The sequence below is a fragment of the Monodelphis domestica genome, chromosome 3, assembly GCF_027887165.1.
Source record: "Monodelphis domestica isolate mMonDom1 chromosome 3, mMonDom1.pri, whole genome shotgun sequence".
NCBI classification, from domain to species: Eukaryota; Metazoa; Chordata; class Mammalia; order Didelphimorphia; family Didelphidae; genus Monodelphis; species Monodelphis domestica.
In genome coordinates this window covers 321,701,676-321,721,743 of record NC_077229.1, presented here as the reverse complement: position 1 = coordinate 321,721,743, position 20,068 = coordinate 321,701,676, and positions in this window count along the sequence as shown.

Below are 20,068 nucleotides of genomic sequence, written 5' to 3'. Positions count from 1 at the left end.
AGGAAGGATTGAAGGCAACTTCCATGTTGCTAGTGTCTTGGAGTCCAAATTTCAATTTAGCTTAGAGAGAGTGTGTGAATTAATTTATATTTATAATAACTTGTAATATTTATAATAATTTATTAGTAAATATAAATTTTATATATATATTCACTAAACACCCTACCCCCTTAACAAAAAATTTATACCTTTATTTCCATCAAAACCCAAAACTGGAAGATATAATTTTAAGCATAAACATGGGGACAGGAGTAAAAAATGATATAAATAGTACAAATAGTATATAAATAATAGCATAAAAATAAAATATTTATATAAATGGTATATACATTTTATAAAAACTGTACTGTCTGTAGATTTTTTATTTTTTAAGTTTTAGATCATTTTTTCAAAGAATTAAATTTAGGGTTAATACTGACATAGTATATAAATTGAGATTACAATTTATACACGACCATGAATTCTATTATTTTAACTAGTTAATGTAGTTTATTTAAAGCAAAGCATTGAAAATGCTTAGATGGCCTATAATATAGTCCCATAAACAAAAGGTTTGGTCCTAGCCTTACAGTTCATTTTAATTAGACCTACACATGCAAGTTTCTGCTATCCAGTGAAAATGCCTTGAAAACTATTACTACAAAACAAGAGGAGCTGGTATCAGGCACACTAAGAGTAGCCCACTACACCTTGGTCAACCACACATTTTAGAAATGAGGAAAAAATAGTAATTTTTTTAAAATAACACACAGGGATTCTATGACCATAGTCTGGATGGATTTCATATATTTGTAAATATTTTTTTTTCATTTGTAAATTTTTTCATTTGTAAATATATGAAATCCATCCAGACTATCGTTTATATAGATACATAGATATAGATATATCGTTGTCTCAATTGGCCACAGCTCTTTAGGTTGCTAAGTCATACATAAGAACCAAGAACTTCAATCTCACTGCATCTCCAATAACCAAACAACCCCTAGTGAAACACACAAGTGAAGTTTTCCCATTCCAGTCCAAGTGAATGTCACCATATTTGTATAGATTTCTCCTTTGCAATCCCTCTATTGCCACTCATCGTATTTATACTTGGGTCTCTTTGAGCTCCCAGGATATGTTCTCTTTCCTTAAAGAGTCTTCAGGGAATGTAGACCTTTGCCATTCAGACATAGAATCTGACGGGCACTGCCTCATTCCACCTCTCAACACAGGTATGGATGCATTGGGGGAGCACAGGACCAAGACCCAGACAAATCCTGCTTCATATATATGCACCCATATTAAACCCATCCTCGGACTGTCAGGTCCAGCCTTCTCTGGTACTGGTTCTCTCAGCATCCAAATACACACCAATTTCCACAATCTAATCTTTATATCCACACTGGATCTGTCCCCCAATCACAGTGAATGTGAGCTGCCTGACACTCTCTTCCTCTCTTCTCATATTCATTCTTGGAAAGGCCAGTTTTTCATTCCACATTTCTCACCACACTCTCATGGCTAGTTTTCACTGGAAAGCTTCTCATACCAACATCTAGAGAGACCTGAAAAAAAGGACCTCCAGAGATCATGCCTCAGAGAAATCCAGGCTCTCTGATCTGTGCTTCCTTCCCTGGGGATGTTCTCTCAGATCCCCCACCCCAACCATTTTTCTCTTGGCCATTTTTCTACCATGTCAATATCTCTTCCCCCACCCCAACCTTCCACTTTTTACTCTGGAACAATAATCCAATCAACACTGCAGGGAAATGCATCAACTTATGGCTCTACTCACCATCCCTGTGACTTCCCCAAGCAAAAAACTCTCTAGCCAACATGTTCTGATATGTTTTGTCTTCCCCTATTGGAGTTTAACTGTCTGAACACAAGGGCTCTCTCTTTTGCATCTATATCCCCCATACTTAGCATAGGGCTCGACATGCCTAATAAATGCTTCTTTACCCATTCATACCTATGTATTTCAGAGCTGCTGGCAACTGTGTGCCTTTGCCAACTCCCATGCAGAGTTGTATGCCATTTGCTGGTACTTTCCATTTAGTCATAGGCTAAATATAAAGGTGGGGAAGCTTAGTGAATAGAGTACAGGGCCTGGAGTCAAGAAGACTTATCTTCCTGGGTTCGAATCTGGCCTCAGATACTTCTAGCTTTGTGACCCCAGGGGAGTCACTTAATCCTATTTACCTCAGTTTTCTCATCTGTAAAAAGAGCTAGAGAAGGAAATAGCAAGGCATTCCAGTATCTTGGCCAATAAAACCCCAATGGGGTCACAAAGAGTTAGAAACAACTTAAAAACAACTGGTCAAAAGAAAAATAAAGATATTTTCAAGTATAAGCCATTCTGATCAGAGTTTTCTTAAACACCTGAATTCTCTGAAACAATAAGAATTTTCACATTAGTAAAGCACAAACCAATACCTAGCAAAATAAGTTGCAAATCAATAACATAGCAGAATTGTGGGAGTAGGGCTCTATTCCTTCACTAAAGAGCATATATAATCAAAAGCTCCTGATTGGTGCTTATGTATCCCTGTGATGGGCCTACCCTCAAGTACTCTATGGGATGCCCCACATACACACACACAAGCACACACTGCATTCACACATGCACTCACACTGTTAAGCAATATAAATGCATGTGTATTTTTGAACAACAAAAACAACTGCAGGTCATTCTAAACAACACGATTCAATGTATAAAGAGCCATGCTTTGAGATGGAAGGTCCTGGTTCAAATCTGGCCTCAGATATTTCCTAGATATGTGACCTAGACAAGTCATTTAACCCCCATTGCCTAGCCCTTACTGTTCTTCTGCCTTAAAATGAATACTTAGTATTGATTCTAAGATGAAAAGTAAGGGTTTAAAAAAAGAAATATTCAAAAGAATAAAAATTAATTCGTAGTCGCTGGCCAATCAGAGCAACTCCTAGCCCTCTAGTTTTACTTATGTCTCAAAAGCTATCAAATCCAACGTGCATTTTTAAGAGAGATCACCAGACCCAACAGTCTCTGAGTAACAGCTAAACCCTTCCTGCAGAATTCCAGAATCTTTTCCATGTTGGCCTCATGCCTTTGCCCTCTGCAAAACCTACCAAATTTATCTCTTCCTTATAACAGTAGGTAGGGTCTGAGGGTAAAAAAGTAAAAAGAAAAATATATCTTGCCTTCAAGGAGCTTATCTTCAACTGACACAAAAAGTAAACATAAATATAAATAGATTCTGATACAAGATGATCGGAAATATCTGTTGGTGGAATATGCAATCAGAAGGTACAGGGGATCATCTCAGAAATTAATCCCAGACCATCTCTTCTCTGGGTCCCAGGAGTCTGCTTTTTCTTCTATCTCACAGGAACCAGAAAGAATATTTTCATTTGTTTGGGGGTAGGAGAACAAAATCAACCAAACACTGGGGGAAAAAAAACAATCATCTTCACCCCCAAAAAAGGACTGGACTAGTCTATCACTGTTTGTGGATATGTGGTATTTTTCTTGGTTAAAAAAACAAGAAGAAGATCATTCACATCCAAGGCTGGTGTGCCTGTACAACCTAGAGAGGCTCTCATCCCCAAGGCTATCTTATCCCACCGAGCTGATGCCCCAGGTCTGTGTAATCACAGAGATGGGAAGGTACGGCTAGCAAATCCATCAAGGTCACTGCCAAGAGCAGCAGTCAACAACAACAAATGAGTACTAAAAGCCTTAAAAAAAACTTTAAGGCTCATTCAAGCTCCTAAAAGAAGTATGATCAATGCATCTACTTGTAGCCAGGCAGGATGGGCTAGTGAGTGTCTCTGTATGAAATGCTGAGGTAGAAAACTGTCTGATGAAATATAAAGATGAGATGAGAGCCAAGAGATAAGGTTAAATGGACTCTAGTAAGCTCAAACTATCAGGTTTCTTTGAAATGGCATGTGACCTCACCAAGAGATCAGTTTCGTGTGTGTTCAAGGGGTCTGGGGTAAGGGAGATCCACGCAGAGCCACTGCCATCTGCTGGCCACTGCCTGGCCAAAGGCTGGGTTGCCCCTGGTTCCCCTCCCAAGGCCACCAGCAGTCACAATTGTGGTTTAGGAGCTGATGCATCACAGAACACGTTTTCCTGAGTTCCAAATCTGTTTCAGCAGTCCTAGTAGTGGTTTATTTTTTAAACCTAATCGCCACTGACTATTCTGTTTCTCCTTTTGAAAGTTAAGTTCCATGTCACTACAAATTACAATAGGGTTCCCTTGTGCTGATCAGGTAAGGTTTCCCCATCAATGAGATATATAATAAAAGCTACTCTACCTCATCTAATGGTTTGCTATAGTTCTGCAGGTATCAATGGATGACATATGAAGTTACTTATCAATTTTTTTATTTAAATTAATTTTACTTATCAGTTTTGATGTCAGGAACAGTGGATTGCAAGCTTGGGAACCATGGAAGCAGCTGTGTACAGTGAAAAGACCACTGACTGGGTCTCTCTAACTAGGGAACTTGAACTCACCGCCTGTCTCTTAGCAATCTGTATAACTTTGGCCAAGTCACATAATCTCCTGAAACTCCGATTTTCTTACCAGTTAAATGAAAAGGTTGGACAAAATAGTTTCTGAGGTCCATTTCCAACTCTGGAGCTAAGATCCTCCGTTAGGGAGAAATGAAATAGAATGTTTTATCTGAGCACTTAATTCAGAGACCAAGTCTTTAAAATTCCTCAGAGACGTTTAATCCCTTTGGGAATGGATTTTCCATGTGGTACATAAGAATGGCAGGGGAACAAAAGGTTTTAATTATGCTGTCAACAGCAACTTCAGGGTCTGGAGATGCCAATTTATCTTTTCTTGCAGGGTGAGAGAAGTCTCTGTGTGTGTGTGCATATCTGTATCTTTTTTTTTCAGGTCTCTGAAAAGTTTCTGGATATGCACTTGGTTGGTGTTGTCTATGGAGTTGGGTTTGCTTTGTTGGTGTTTGGGGGTGGGGGAGTGGGGAGTGCTGACTGACCCTTTCAGGGTCTGAGGATATTGGGCTAATTAATGTGCATAGAATTTTTTTCTCCCACTAGCATAGTTCCTGGACAGAATGAGGAAGGGAACCAACATGCTGGTCCAAATTGTTTGAATACAAAAAGTCGTTCTTTGGGCCATGCTGGTCAGTTAGGCTCCACAACAGTCCAGGAGAGTAGTCCCAAGAGCTGGCCTGCCCTCAGGATCAGAAACACTGCCTTCCTCAGAACAATGAAGAGATAAGAGAAGGGAGAAAAATTTAAGAAGCAAAAACATGAAAAGAGAATTTAGGGGAAAAAAAAGGTTAAAGGATTTTATCTGGAGAAAAGAGTAGGTGAAATAATACCTATATATTTTAAGAGTACAATGAAATGACTTAGACTGGAGAGAAAGACAGACAGAAAGACAGAAACAGAAATTTAGATGAGACAAGGAAGAACTTCCCCCTGGCAAAAAGTTTAGTTCTGTAAAACTTGAGTTTGAATCCTGCCTCTAGACAGTTACTAGCTTTGTGAGCTTAGGCAAGTCAATTGTGTTCCCCTAACCTTTGTTTCCTCATCTATAAAATGAAGATAATAGCATCTAATACACAGGGTTATTGTGAAGATCAAATGAAATATTACATGTAAAGCATTTTGTAAAGCTTAAAATACTATGTAAATATTATATTCTGAAGATATAACAATAATAATAGCTAGCATTTATGTAGAACTTTGAATGCTGCAAAACACTTTACAAATATTATCTTGATTCGCATAACAGTTCTGAGAGATAGGTATTATTATGCCCATTTTACAGAGGAGGGAATTGAGGTAGAAATTATGTGCCTCACCCAGGGTTACATAGCTAATAATTTTCTAGAGACAGTATTCAAACTTGGGCTTTTCTGACCCCCAGGTCTCCTCATCAATCCATTAGCTGCCTAAGTGCTGTGACAAGGAAATCACTTTAAAAGACTGATATATATTAATTTAAGGTCGCCAAGGAATTCAGCTATACAGTGCCTCAATGTTAAAGAAGGGTATTGAAAATCATCTGTCTAAAATAGGATTAGGTTTAGATTTATTGAGTAGTCAAAAGGCTTGAACTTCTGAGGAGTCCCTGAGTTCTCTGTAAGAGAAGATTAACTTTGGTTCCAACTAAGAACATTAGCCCATAGATGTGTCAGAAAGTTTTAGAAGTTTTTAACTAGGAAGCTAGATGGAGATGACAATGAAAGGTGGTAAACTTGTGATGTTAAGACCAAGGTAGTTTTTTCTTCACCATCCTTACAGGGATCCTTACATGCTCTTCCCATTGACAACATTTTACAGATAAGGACCAGGTGTTCTTAACAAATCAGTATCATCATTAGATCTCATGGCAGGCTGTAAATGGAAAGTGAGCTGAGGCAAGCTAAAGTTATGGGAGATTTTCATTTCTTGCTCCAGTACTGCCTTCACTGTCAAACAAATTAGAAGCAGAGAATGTAAAGATGTTGTCAACCTGGAAAAAATAAAGAACTACCAAAATAGTTAAAATCATGATCTTTTAATCAGGGGAAGGAAATTATAATCCTTTTCAAGGTTCTTCTCAAGCTTCCTTAGGCATCTCTTTCCCTCTCCCATTATTAAAATATAAACTCCTTGAGGGCAAAGACTGTCTTACTTGGCATTTGTGTCCCTAGGCTTAGCACAATCGTGACAGATAATAAGGTTGTGTGACTATAGTCAAGTCACTTAACCCTGTTTGCCTCAGTTTCCTTTTCTGTAAAATGAACTGGACAAGGAAATGGCAAAGCACTCATTACTTTGCTAAGAAAACCTCAAATGGAGTCATGAAGAGCCAGGCATGACTGAAACAACTAAACAACAAGAACCTCTTGGCAGTTCAAAATGATGGTCCAAAGGATTCAAGCTAAAAAAATTTTAATGGTGCCTAAAGCAATAAATAATTGCCAGATATTATGAGTCACACATTAATCTAACCTGGAGGTTCACAACACATTTTTGTTCAAAGTAGTTTGCACTGGCCTAATGGATAGGCTCAGGCTCAGGCCCAGGGCTGGCCAGAGTCAAAAACACTTGAGTTAATGTGTTACCTCTGATATATGTACTGGCATGATTTAGTAACCTTTCAACCTCCCAGTGCCTCAGGCAACTTTCTAAGATTTTTAAATTACAGAAGATTTACACATCTCTTTTCATAAAGAGATTTTCCATAAAGATATTTCCCAAATCTGACAAATCACACACCAAAACCAAAAATATAAATTATGCAAGGTATGATGATAGATGAAAAGTATACAAAGATGGGGACTCCAGGAACTAAGAGCCAGGATTGGAAATAGGAGATCCTGGGTTCAAATCTGGCCTCAGATATATCCTAGCTGTGTGACCTTGGACAAGTCACTTAAACCCCATTGCCTAGACCTTATGGCTCTTCTGCCTTGAAACCAGTACACAGTAATGATTCTAGAACAGAAGGTAAAGGTTTAAAGGGGAGGGAAAAGAATACACAAAAATAAAGCAAAACAGTTCCTGACCTTTAGAAAATCCTATTAAGTAACCCAAGATCATTTGATAATACCTCAACTACTCTATGTCCCCACTAATTACCAAATTGTGCATACTCTTTGATGCAGTAATACCCTATACCCAAAAGTGATCAAAGAAACTAGAAACTATTTACAGCAACTTTTTTTTTTGTCATAGCAAAGAATCAGAAACTGAGGGAGTGATCATCACTTGGGGAATGGCTTTAAAAAATCAATTATGGCATCGGAATGTAATAGAATCTTATTTTGCCAAAAGGAACTATTTCAGTAAATTGGGATAAACTTACATGAACTAATATAGAATGAAGTAAGAAGGACCGGGAGGACAACAGCTTATACATTACCAACAATGCTAAAAAGAAAAACAACTTTGAAGTCCTCCCATACCTGATCATGATATGGAAATGACCCTGGGTTCTCAGAAGCTATTCCAATGCAAGACAAGGTCTGAAATTTTCATTCAATCTCAAAAGTCTTCAAATAGAGGTCTATCGAGACACTATCCCTCATCTATGAAATAAGGGAACTAAATTAAAAGGAGTCTAAGAGCATTTAGAATTTGTTTGTTTGTTTGTTTTTTAATTTGACACTAATTTGAGAAAGGAGTCTGGCATCCGAAGATAGTTCAAAAAGGCTCTTCAATAAAAAGTGATTTTTTTTTCCTTCCCACCAAAACTTACCAAGACTGATCACTGAGGCGTAGAAGAAGTTGCAGACTATGTTGGTGAAGCTATTCGCCAGATAAATTCAATCACATATCTTTGAACCACTGGAAGAGATAGTATGATAATGGATTAATATTGCATGAGTTCTTAGTTCACCATTGAAGTGCCCCCTTTCATGAAGGGAATAAATTGCCTTCTTTTGACATCTACCTTCTGACTTGAGGTTTGTTTATTTGAGTGGGTCGTCATTTTTATCTCATGCAATTTGGTGCCATTCTTCCCAGCTAAAATATTTTTGTTTTTACAGGGGCAATTTAGATAGTACAGTGGATTGAATATCAGACCAGGAATCAGGAAGACTTAAATTCAACTCTCGCCTCAGACACTTACTAGCTATAACCCTGGGCAAGTCATTTAACCCTATTTGACTCAGTTGTATCCGTAAAATGAGCTGGAGAAAGAAATGGCAAACCACTCCAGCATCTGTGACAAGAAAATCCTAAATGGAATCACGTCAGATACAAGTGAAAAACAACTGAACAATAACAAAAGGGGTCTTCTAGAAATGCTCTCCTATGCATTGTAGCATATGTTTTAAATTTATGAGATCCTCATCTACAGATGCTATAAGAGTCAAGTGAGAACAATATTTGGGGTTCCTTCATTTTCTATCATAAGGAGGGATGACCTCCCCATTTTAGCTGTACAGAGATCAAAATCTTTAAAAAAAGGTATACTGTGGGGGCAGAGTTGGAGAAATGGGTAACAGAAAACATAACATGAAAAGATTAGTGCCTATGTATCTATCTGATTGTCCTCAGAGGGGTCACAGCATGGCCAAGCCCTGGTATAGTACCTTCTGCTCCATTCTTCTTCCCACTTGGTGCTCTTCGTTCCTTTCCCTCACTGTCTGCTTTAAGAACCATTCTTGTTTCTCCATTCCCTGCCTCCACCAGAAGATTGTGTTTGGGCACTAAAACCCAACCACCCACATTGATTTTTATTCTTTGCCAAAATATTTGCTTACAATTATGTAAATAAGTATTTATATTTAGGTTTATCCTATATCATCTGCTAAAAGTGAATGGTGAGTGGGGAAAAAATTGTACCTTTCTGAAAGCATAATGTTATAGCAATTTGCACTGACCTAAAAGATTTTCCCATCTACATTAAAGTTCAAAATACTCCAGAGATGGTTATCTGAGCCTTATGTGCATGATATGAAAGAGTCAAAGAACATGGGTTCAAATTCTAGCTTTGCTAATTATCAACTAAGTAATCCTATAAACATCTAACTTCTCTGAGCCTTATTTGCCTCATCTATGAAATAAGGGGACTAAATTAAATGGTGTCTAAGGATACTTGTGGGGTTTGTTTGTTTTTAATTCTACCTTAAGTTGAGAAAGAAGTAGTTATCTGATGAATTTGGTTCTTGTATTTTACCCATTAAGAAATTAAAAAAAAAAAACACTTAGACATCTCTTATCCTTAGCAGCTTGAGTTTTTTTTTACATGATTCATGAGATCAGTTGACTTGGATGGCAAACAACAGAATTATCCCCACTTGCTCCTTAGAATATAGCTCCTCCTTGTGGTTAACAGGAATAAGTCATAAACTACAATCCCATTGTTAATTAAAATATGAAAACCATGTGTGTATGAATATGTGTACATATGTATTTCATACATGTTGTTGTTCAGTCATTTCAGTCATATCCAACTCTTCAGGACCCCATTTGAGATTTTCTTGGCAAAGATAGTGGAGTGGTTTGTCACTTCCCTCTCCAGCTTATTTTACAGATGAAGAACTGAGACCAACAAGGTTAAATGACTTGCCCAGAGTCACATAGCTAGTGAGGTTCTAAGACCAGATTTGAACTCACAAAAATGAGGCCCTGGCGCTCTATCTACTGTACTTCCTAGCTGCCAATAGATATGTGTGTGTGTTGCTTATAATTCACTCATCTAATTTTTACACCTATCTATAATTACCCACAATCTGATTTTTCCACAATTATCCACCTTCTGTGTTTCCCAGAGAGGGAAGAATCAGTTTTCAATTGGATGAACAAAAATGTATTCGGTGAACAGTCCTATATGCTGCCTACCAGTGCTAACAGCATAAGAAATTATAGAAAAATATAAAACAAAATCCCTTCCCCCAAGCAGCCACCATTCTAATGGAGAAACACAACATAACAAAGAATAGAATCAGAAAACCTCAGAATTATAAGAGAAATCTTAGAGGTCATCTGGTCCAAACTCCCTCTGAAAACTAACTTTGTCTCTATGACATACCTAAATCATCATCCCATCTCTGCTTGAATGGCTCTAATGATGAGGAAAGCAGCTCATTCCACTTATAGTTCCAATTCTTAAGAGTTTTCTCTTTCCATCAAGCCAAAATTTGTTCCTCTTTTAACTTCTACCTGCTACTCCTAATTTTGTCCTTTGGGACCAAATAAAACAAATCTAATCTCCCTTTAACGTGTCAGTTCTTCAAATATTTGAAGAAAGTTAATCTGCTCACCACCCAAGCCCACCCCCATCTTCTATCCTCCAGTTTAACAAATGAGATTATATCATAATCAGACTCAATGTCATGGTGGACACTATACTCATGATAAAAACTTGAAGAAAAGAGATGCAGGTGGGAGGCTCTAAATAATCTGGGAAGTGTTCACAAAGCAAGGGAAATCAGACCAGGGCAGATCTTGGAACAAACAGAAAATTCAGTCCTCTGGGGTGCCGAGGATCTCCTTGCACTGTATTTAAGGTTGGAAAGGACCTTGGAGATGATCTAGTGGAAAGGCCTTATTTTACAGATAAGGAAATGAGATTTAGAAAGGGGATTATTTGCCCAGGGTCATAGAGGTAATAAATAAAAGAGCATGCCCAGGGGCATTATCCTTTGCACTATACTACACTGCTCCCCAAAAATTTATCATACTTTTTTATTTCCTCAGTTTGTAGGTAGTTACAGAAAATAATTTTTAAAGTCTCTAAGCCTAAAAGCCTAATGAATATCATATACATTTTAAATATACTTCCACACTATTTACTCTTCTGGGAATATCTCAGCTTCCTTCCCTCCGTTACCCCTACATGTTAGGTTAATTTCTCTTTCAAAACTATTTAAGCTGGAGAATTAATTGGCTCAGAATACTAAGACTAAGGCCATTACTATAGCCTCCTGGGCATCTGGGTACAAACCTGCCAGGGCACAAGGGGGGAGAGCTCCTCCTGCCAAGCTTATGACCCCAGTCCAGCAGCATTAACAGCACTCAATTGAACGAAGATTTATCTCTGATGAATATCCCTCCCCTGCTTTTGCTAAATAAGTCTCCTTTTGTTCACTGCCAAATGGATTAGAAGTACCACATTTCATTCCAGCTTCATACCAAAAAAAAATACTCGTGGGCAAGCCCAAGTTAGCCCAAACCAATGGCACTTGTGCCTCATTTCAGGAAAGCATACTTGTGTATCATCATTTCATAGGGTTTGGGGAAAGAAAGGGGGACACCAGAAATCGTCTTCTCCAAGTGCCTCATTCTACAGATGAGAACATTGAGGCCCAGGGAAGTGAAACAAACGGTCAAGTGACAAAGTAGTCGTGGTCAATGGGACGGGAATTCAAACATGAGGCTCCTTCAGGCTCTTTCCCCTGGGCCACGTGGGGCACTGACACTTGAGCACAGCACTTCTCTTTTTCACCGAGGTGTTCAAGGAGGGCTCCCAAGTCTGGTGTGAGGGCTTGCCAAGTCCTTTGCAGGGCTTCTCAACGCATCTTTGGTGTCCACCTGTGACCCAGCTCTCCCGTGGGGCTCCAAGACGGTAGCAAGCCCAAGAGCCACAGCCCAGTAAAACCATCTGCAGATGGGCCAAAGCAGGTTGAAGGTTAGGCAAGGGGCTCTCCACCTCAAGCATGTGAAGACAACCCCTACCCCTGGCAGAATGGGCAAAGGAAAACAATTTGTTTTTGAAGGTGGCTGAAGCAGGTGATGTGGTCACTCATCCGGGACCAAGGTCTCCCACGGCATCCTGATCTATCTCCAGTCATCCTGACTTCTGCCTTGCCCTTGGACTTCAGTGACTCTGGAAAAGAGAGTGAGGTTCATAATGGCCCTGTGCCACTCTGCTTCACTTCAGTCTAATCCTGGAAGGTCAGTGGTCCTCTTCAAAAACAAAGGAGAAGGGGGCAGATGGGTGGCTCCATGGATTGAGAGCCAGGGGTAGAGGTCCTCCGTTCAAATCTGGCCTCAGACACTTCCCAGCTGTGTGACCCTGGGCAAGTCACTTAACCCCCATTGCCTAGCCCTTACCACTCTTCTGCCTTAGAGACAATACACAGTATTGATTCCAAGATGAAAGGTAAGGGTTTAAAAAAATAATTATTTTTTTTTTAAAAAGGAGAAAATAGAACAACACAAGGACTCTGGGGTATGCCAGTAAACATTTAACAGTTGGATTGTAAATGGTGGGAAGGGGGTGAGAGGTAACTATACAGACACAGTTTTCAATTTAATCTACATTATTAACACTTTCTTAAGTCTATCTTATTCTATCCTCCAGTTTAACAAATGAGATTATATAATCATCAGACTCAATGTCATGGCAGACACTATAATCATGATAGAAACTTGAAGAAAAGAGATGCAGGTGGGAGGCTCTAAATAATCTGGGAAGTGTTCACAAAGAATCAACTAAATGATAAAAAAAAAAAGAACTGATCTGTGATTGCTGATTTCGGAGGGGCAAATACTCACACTGAAAATTTAACCCTGGGCTTATTCAAAAGGGCTGATGGGTTTGGCATACCCTTGGCATTGCTGCTCTCCTACTTTCATTTTTTTCTTTGAAAGAATAAAGAGGGAAGAAGATTTTTTTACCAAAAAAAAATAAGAAGAATGCTGTGTAAAGGTCATAAAATTTACCTCTTCCCCTCTAAGACTGCTAAGTTTCTCCCTGAGACTTATTAAAACATCAACACAATTTGCACAGCCTAGTCAAAGGCATGACTGGAGCCAAAAGGAATTCACTCACCTCAACCCAGCTAGAAATGAAGACTTCAAACTTTCTGTTGAAGAGGCTAAATAGGGGAAATGTATTTATGGTCCCCTGAGGTACATTGGTCTGGATGGCCTTAAAAAAGAACTGGATCCCATTTCCCCACAGATACCTGAAGGCAAGAAGCAGCCTCAGTAGATAATAGCTCCAGCAGTTGGTGATAGCTGCCTTGTAGGGGAATGGCAAATACCCACTTTTCAAAGCAGAGAGAAACAGAGAGTGAAGCCAACTGAATTGACCAAGGGATTTCTGAGATGGCAGGCAGGTCTGGTTGCCAGAAGATGGCGCCATGAGAAATGTTCCAGCACATACCTAACCCTCCTCCACTTTGGAGTAAGTTTGTACCCTTCAAGTATCTGATGAGAATGATTCTATTAGTTAAGTTTCCCTTGTAATGCCTTTGTTATTTGTTCCCAAGAGGATAAAATAACATTCAGTGTTCATGATTAGCCTGAGTTAGTACAAAAAAGTAACCATATTTCCAAAATTAATCTAGTGACTTAAAGCTATCCCAATCAAAAGGCCAAAAATAAACTAGAGAATCAGACAAAATAATAATAAGACTCAGATAAAAGAAAAAAATTGTTAAAACTATCAAAGGGAAATTTTCAAAGGAAGAAGATAAATTGGCACTCCAAGATTTTAAATTATACCATAAAATGGTAATTATCAAAACCATCTGGTACTGGATTTTCTTAAAAATAGAATAAGCCATTGGGATAGGTCAGATAATAACCTAGAACTAGATGCATATAGTACTTCAATGTTGAATAAACCTAGGATCACAAAATATATTATATAAGAATTATACAACAAAAACTATTAAGTAAACTAGATAGCAGTTTAGGGGGGGAAATGAGAACGGATCAAAATCTCATACCAAAAAATGCATTGTGATCTATCAAAATCTCTAAAATTTATCAAATATGTATATATTCAATTCAATAAATATCGTAAGGGCAGACTGCAAAAGGGGAAAAGATGGAACATGGAAAGAAGAGATGATTGCCAGCAAAGACCGTTGGGAGCAGAGGATGCTAGGAGAGAAGAAGGAACATAACAAAGCTCTGTGAAGAACTCTGGAGGCTTTTGAGCAGAGACCTCAAACAAGCAGGAAGCATTTCCTTGCTGGAGATCTTGCCAAGAGCCAATAGGATTCAACTGTGTATAAGCCTGAGATTACTCCTACCAAGTTATTTCAACAACATAGAACCTCGAGGAACATCTCACCAGAGTGTCAAGACTCTTCTGACCAGGGAGGATCAGGGACACTCTGCCAGAGAGCCTGGCTCCTTCCTTTTGCCCTTTGCAACTGCTCAGACTATTCCTTAGCCCAATAGTATTATAAATAGGTTTAAGAGAATTAGTGGGAAAGGAAAGGAGAAACCCTGGTGCCATTGATAGCTGCCAGGGTGACTGACCTTTTAGGGGGATAGATCAGGAACCCCAATTTCTTCATTCCAACTCCCCAACTTTCCTATAGTCATTGCTCATTAAATCTTTCTTGCGACTTATTTCTTGGAGCTAAAAGGAAGGGTATTTGTTGTGGCTAGATCAGCCATAGGAGAGTGCTATAACCAAGACCCCTCCACCACCTTGTCAAAGATTGGGGAGGCTTGTCTCCATAACATCCTTGTGCCAGGGAAATCTGGAGTACCTCTTGTATCACCTGATAGGCAAGAACTTTCATCTTCCCATCACCTTCACATAACAGGGGAACCCCAATTTCCTGAGTAGCACCCCTTGACAGCATTACCCAGGAGGGGTGAGTGAGAGAGAGAGGGAGTGTAAGAGTCAACACTCCTACTAAACGGCACTTACCTCCTTCACAACAAGCTCCCTTTGACCCTCTTTAATCAACCTTAAAGTAACACCAGTGTCTAGTCATTACAACATTTATTAAGTGCCTACTATGTACCAGACTCTATGCTAAGAACTGGGGATTCAAAATGAGGCATAAGACAGTCTCTGCCCTCAAGGACCTTACAATCTAATGGGGATGCCAATATGCAAACAGATATACACAAAGTAAACTATATACATGTTAAATGGAAAGAATTAAAAGAGGTAAAGGACTGGACTTAAAAGGGGTTATAATAAAAGCCACCATAAAATATTAGAGAACAAGGAATTGTATCTTCACAACTGTAATGAGGAAAAAATTCATTAGTGCTTCCTGCCTCTTCAAATTGCTTTGTATTTTTTTTATCAAAAATGTTGTTTCTCTGAATAGAATGTAAACTCCTTGAGGGCAAGAAAAATCTGCTTTTTTTTCTTTGTATTTACAGCTCCTTGAATAAATTACATTGAATTGAATTTTCTTAGCCTACCATGTCTCAAATCACTGTGTATCAATGATTCATTTTTAGTCTTCTTTTTCTGTTCTTATGAAATAGAGGGACAGGAAGGAGGGCATAAAATGAACTACTAAATTGCATATTCAAAGGCTCTGAAAGTTTGGTGTACATCTCAAAATCTAGACAATTCAAATATACAACACTCAGTCTTTTGTTCATTTATCAAACACTTTTAAAATTCACAGAAAGGATTTCAGAGATTATAAAAGTAGGCAACTGTTATAAATTACATTCCTACACACGGGTGTCCAATTCAACTAAATATGTAATGTGTTCCCCACTATCCCTAGAGGAATCATAGAAACATTAAATCACAAGGTGCCTCAAGAAATAATCTAATCCAGTCCCTGGGTCAGCTTCTTAGAGATCAACCAGATTAGATGAAGGGGTCTCTAAATGTGCAAAGTGCTCCAGGCAAGCCTATTACATGTCTTCTAATAACCCCTACAATCAGTAAATCCTTCCTTATTTCTATGAATCCTGCTGCAATTCAAACCCATTTTCATTTACTGTCCTCAAGAGCATCTGCCATCTGCCATTTCTCCACGTAGGTGAAATTTCCTCCCTCCCAACTTTCTTGATGCCATTCATTTTTCCAGTTCCTTTAACATTTTCCTGTATAGCCTTCCTTCCACTCTGTAGTCATATCTGTTAACCTTTTCCAAGTTTTTTTCATCTCTTTGGAGCCTACCTTCTACTTTTTCTCTAAAAGGGGAAAAATTCAATGCTTCAATTATTATTATTAAAATTCTCAGGCACTTAGAAAAAAATGCACCATCTGGGACCGTTTGGGAACTCCATGTCAGATTGCCCTTATTTTGCATAGAAGAATTAAACATATGTAATACCCTCTAAGAATAAATACACAGAAGAGTGGGGAGATGTATGTATCCATTTAGAGGAAGGCAACTGTGCCCTACATACCTGATTTTTATACCAGGGACTAGATGGCTATCAAGCTAAAGTAAACCTCTTAAATGTTAATTTTATGTGTAAGTGATGCTCTGCAAAAAGATCTTGGGATGGAATGAGGTTTATAGGATTATAATCAAGAAACGCAGAACTATAAGGAAGGTTACTTCTAGTATCATAACAGGTTGGGGAAGGGTTTACATCCCTAATAAGAAATCTGGGGCACTAAAAATTTCAAATTCCAAATTCTCATAACAAAATTCATGGCATCCTAGAACATTATCATTTGACATGAAGTTTCTAAAAGGTTATTTCATGTACTATCTTGCTATATCAAGATATAAAGTATATGGGATGTTCAGGGAAGACTGGCACCCCTGGTATGAGGGTTTGCTGGCCCTTTTCAGGGTTGCTCATTCTCCTTTGGTGTCCACCCAGCTCTCACCTGTAGTCACAAGAAGCTGTAGCAATCCAGTGATGGTCATACACTAGCAAAACTGTTTTGTCAAACAGGTTAAACCAGGTTGCGGGTAACCGACAGACCTCAAACTCACCAGTGAGTTAGGAGGATGTCTACTCCAAGAATGTGAAGACTTCCTTCTGCAGAATGGCCAATTCAGAACAATTTGTTCCAGCAGTCATGAAGGTGGCAGAAACAAGCACTGGGGAGGGCTTAGGGCTTAAGCAGACATCAGAGAGGCCAAGGTCATCCACTGCATCCCAGGTTATTGCCAATTATCCTGAATTTTGTCTTGCTGTTGGACTAGGATGACTGGAAGACAGAGTGAGGCTGACACTTTGTGTAATTCTGCCTCTTTTTCAAGTCAAGACATTCCCCTGTGATGCCATTGGTTCTCTTTCAAAATGACAGGCAAACAACAATATCGATTTCTCTCTTGCAATCATACTTCCTGAGTCACCTTCATCTAATAACTTGTGCATGGTAACAAAACAGAGTTTCAGAATTCTGTGTCACTCAAAATTGGGACATTAATGCATTGCTAGTGGAGTTGTAAATTGATCCAACCATTCTGGAAGGCAATTTGGAATTATGCACAAAGGGCTTTAAAAGAATGCATGTCCTTTGATCCAGCCATACCACTACTAAGTTTGTACCCTAAAGAGATCATAAAAAATGGTTGTACAAGAATATTTATAGTCACACTCTTTGTGGTGGCAAAAAAAAAATGGAAAATGAGATTGTGTCCCTCAATTGGGGAATGGTTGAACAAATTGTGGTATATGATGGTGATGGGATACTATTGTGCTATAAGGATTGGTGATCTGAAGGATTTCTATATGAACTGGGAGAACCTCAATGAACTGATGCAGAGTGAAATGAGCAGAGCTAGAAGAACATTGTACACAGAACGTAAAACATCGTGGAATGATCAAATGTAATCGACTTTGCTACTAGTAGCAATGCAAGAATCCCAAAGAGACTTATGAGAAAGAATACTATCCACATTGAAAGAATGAACTATAGGAGTAGAAACAAAGAAGAAAAACATGATTTATCACTTAGTTCCATGGTTATGTTTGGGGGTTGTGATTTTAAAAGATTACTCGATTACAAAAATGAGCAATGTGGAAATAGGTATCAATTGATAATATGTACATAACCCAGTGGAATTGCTTGTCAGCTCTTGGAGGGGAGAGAGAAGAGGGGAGGGAGAGAACATGTATCATGGGAAAATATTTTAAAATAAATAAATTTATAAAAATAAAAAACTGAAAAAAAAAGAATTTTGTGCCACTACTTCAATATCTCTTGATATGATTATCAGTAGAAAAACTTCAAGACTAAGATACTTCCTTGAATTCCTTGACTCTTAGTCCCCATAACTGGCTGGTCAACAAAATTTCTTAATCTACTGGAAATTAGAATTTAGCCAGAAACATCAAGTATCCAGCCTTAAGAAAGATATTTTAAAATAAAACAAAGCAGTGACTTAGGAGGTCACATGCTACCAATACAACAAAGTTAATCAAGAGTCAAGATGCTTCTTAATGCTTTTTTGTAATGCACTAAATTCAGTTAAACTTGGATGATTCCTTCTAAATGTATATGAACCAATTGTGAAATTCAAAATAGCTGGAAAGAAATGAAGTTCTTGTGTTATTCCATCAATGATTCCCATCCCAAAACCACTGTGATGACTTGCATATTGTGCCATTGTTGATAAAGTAATTGTTGGACAAAAGGCACTCTTTAAAGCATGAAATCATTTCATATATGAATACCTTTATCATATATGAGTAGAACCAAAATTAGCACAACCAAATGGGATCATACCCTAGATAACAACATTTAGATGAAAGAGGAGACCCCTCTCAACTCTCAGAAGGCCTGCTTTCTACCTTGTCCCTCCAGCCTAGTTGCCCGATCAGCTCTCTTTCTTAGCCATCCCCCAGGCTGCCACCTTGGTGTCCTATGTATCCCTGCTCAAAGGCACCTTTCCAGAGGAGGGGATTAGATGCCCTCACACCCAGCTACTACAGAGTCATAGGAGGCTCACAATCAATTCAGGATTACCTGAAGGTGAAAGAGGTAGAGAATTCATTTAAGGCATTTTAATTCTCTGTCAATTCTCTCTAATTATAGATTCATATTGTAGGAAGGAAACTGGCACAGAGGAACCATTTTGGAATGTTGGGAGGAGGGACAAGAGTGGCAGTAGGAGAAGCAAAGGGGCTTGTAGGAGAAAGATCTTTGGAGGTGGTGTTTGGCTCTAAGGACTCCAGAGAGATGGGAATGAAGGACCTGAGCTTGGGACCCCAAAACTGTGGTAGAGGAGTCTTGCCTCAATTTCCCCTTGCCCTGAAAGACAGAAAGATCCCTGATATCACTGGATCATCGAACAAGGAAACAGAGATTCCATCAACCCCTGAACCTCACGGGGGTCACCCTGAAGACCTGTCCCAACCCATGCCTTCCCAGGAAGGACATGAGTGACCTGTTAGCTAGTAGAGAGATTAGAGAGAAAGGAGGAAAGAAATGCTGAAACCTGAGCCATTTGGTTCAGCTGAAGAAGGAAGAGACAAACTGCTTGGATAGTCTTTTAGGGTTTCCTGATCCCTCTGACCTAACCCTCCCTTGTTTCCTGATTTAATAAATCATCCCTTTTCTGAGGAAAATGCAGTCAGATCGAAGTTGTCATAGAAGTTAAGAAAGAAAGTTAAAAGGAGAGGAAGAGGGAACTGGAGTAGGCTGTCTATTCAGCTCTGGTAAAGCTAAATCCAGAGCAAAAGCCATTCAGCCTGCCCAGCCTCTGTGTGCTCAGAGGAGGCTTCTTGGGTCCCAGGCACCAGCAAAGTCCTGGGGAAAAGCTGACACCTTAATCCATAGAAGCCTACCTAATGGGATGGGGCTCCTGTCCATCCCTGTTGTACCGTCTTCACAGGGATAGCCCTCTTGGATATTTTAGGAGTGAGGGAGAGCTATTCAGACTTTCTCCCAGCTCTTGCACAAGTCATTTCACCTCTCTTTGGCTCAGTTTCTTCACTCAAAAATTGAAAACTGGATCAGATGATCTTCAAGGTCCC